This window comes from Sciurus carolinensis, chromosome 10, assembly GCF_902686445.1.
Source record: "Sciurus carolinensis chromosome 10, mSciCar1.2, whole genome shotgun sequence".
Lineage (NCBI taxonomy): Eukaryota > Metazoa > Chordata > Mammalia > Rodentia > Sciuridae > Sciurus > Sciurus carolinensis.
In genome coordinates this window covers 56380852-56382978 of record NC_062222.1, presented here as the reverse complement: position 1 = coordinate 56382978, position 2127 = coordinate 56380852, and the positions used below count along the sequence as shown (strand labels likewise).

The 2127-nt window shown below is 39.3% G+C and overlaps 1 pseudogene; it reads left to right on the top strand.

Annotated features, from left to right (window-relative positions):
* The first annotated feature begins 1325 nt into the window (after positions 1 to 1325).
* Positions 1326 to 1543, top strand: LOC124994079 (UPF0729 protein C18orf32 homolog; annotated as a pseudogene).
* Positions 1544 to 2127: the final 584 nt, after the last annotated feature.

Below are 2127 nucleotides of genomic sequence, written 5' to 3'. Positions count from 1 at the left end.
CTTGAGTAGCTTGAATTTTGTTTAGTGCTTTTAAAATTCTAATTATAACTCTTTGAAAGCTACTCTGCAAAGAGCTGTATAAAAGAAAGCTAGATGGGTGGCCCCCTCATGCTGGCAGGGATTAAATATACATGTTACTTTGGGGCTAGGTGCAGCTGCTGTCACTAATGCCACAACAAATAACCCTGAGACAAAGGTTTGCTGGATGCATTGTGAGGTTTTGTCAGGTGCTTAGGACCAGATCTGGTAATGGAAGGTAAATGCACTCATGAAAACATAGTTGCTGCCACTGTAAGCTGGTTAGGAGCACCAGAGTCTCCCCAAATAATCTCCCTATCTCATTCTCTGAAAACGTTCCAAGCCCTTTTGCATTCTATAATTAAAAGGTCAAGGTTGGAGGGCTGGGGATATAGCTCAGTTGGTAGCGTGCTTGCAAGGCAAGGACTAAGGCCCTGGGTTCTAATCCCCAGCACCGCAAAAAAAAAAAAAAAAAAAAAAAAAAAAAAAAAAAAAAAGTTCAAGATTGGAATCTAAAAATCTCTTCTAATGCCATAGCAAGCCACTTAATAAATGGAGAGTCACTGGTTAGAGAACTGCACTAAGGAGAAAGTGAACAGTCAAGCCTCTCAGAACAAAGAGCCTGGAATAGGAGATTGCTTGTTCCTCTTATTACTGGACTAACCCAAGGAGGACAAAATAGGTCTCACTGAGAGTATCCATTGAGGATCCTTAGGATGGCTACTCCCCTGCTCTCTCATGGCCCCTTCTCTTTACCATAGAGCCGACCATCCACTAAAATTGTCCAGTGCTTGGGTTAAGAGTTGCCTTTTTTCCCAGAGTGCCTATTTTTTGTCATTATTTGCAAATGTAAGGGGCAAAGTCGTTTACAGGCTTGCTTCTCAAAATGACGTCCGTGCCCCCAGCTGCATCTCCTGGAGGCTTGTCATAAATGAAAACCCCAGGTTCCACATCAGACCTACTGAGTCAGAATCTGTTTCACCAACATCCCTACATAAAGTACATGCACATTGAAGTTTAAGAAGCCCTGACCACAGCTTAGAATAACTTCATTTGCTCTTGGTTTGTCATGTTGAGAAGACAGTGTATCTTTTCTGGATGTTGAAAGAACGTGTGGATACTCAAGATTCTGAGCCCCAATCTATTCCTTAATAGATTTATTTTAATATTCCCCAGGGCCTCTGAGTTTCCCAGTCCTGAGAAAGTTACTGTACCAGGCTGGGCAGTCATTCATTCCTCCCCCTACAAACTGCAGACTTTGCCTTTGGGACTTCCTGGTTGCAGCTTAGGAGTTCAAGCCTGGAAGGATGGTGTGCATTCCTTGATTGTCATTCCTATTCTGCTCTTAATCTACAAAAAATTCCTGGAGTCGTACCCTCTGACTTCCCCTTTTGTTAGTGATATATGGCCTAGAAAAGCTATAAAAGAATCCAGCATTAAAAACAAAGTAAACTGTAAGGGTGCAGACAGAAATGGATTGCCAGCCAAAGGACCAACAGGAATCCATGATAAAAAGAAAGACTAATGCAGTTTTCTCAAAGGATCTCAACTGTATTAAAATGGACTGTAATATGAAGCACCTTTCTGTAATTGTCTGAGCTTTTTCTCTGAAACTAGAATTCCAAATAGTTTATTTACCCAACGCTCGTTGAGAAATATATGGTATTTATATTTCAAACGTACTTAATTATATTTAATGACTTCATTCCTGAGTTCTGTTTTCATTACAGTAGTTTCATTTCTGTTACTCCTTTTTTAATAATATGAATAAATAGGCTTGTGCCAGTAAACACAGTGCTTAAAGTCCTTGGGCTTCCAGCATTTATTCATATAAATTTAACTACTATTTGCTCTAATGCTATGGGTCCTTGTAACTTGAGTGTAGTAAGTCTTACTGTGAAATAGTACAGATGATAATGATGTGAAACATAAAACTAAAATTACCATTGGACACAACTGAGCAGTTTATCTGTGAGAGTAAGTGACCACTGTTCATTTCTCTGAGGAAGATGGAAAAGAAGGAAATAGGAGAAATTTCTCTGAAAAATGAAACACCTTTTACATAACTGGCTAATGCATATTATAAAATTATTATCCTATTGCATTCCT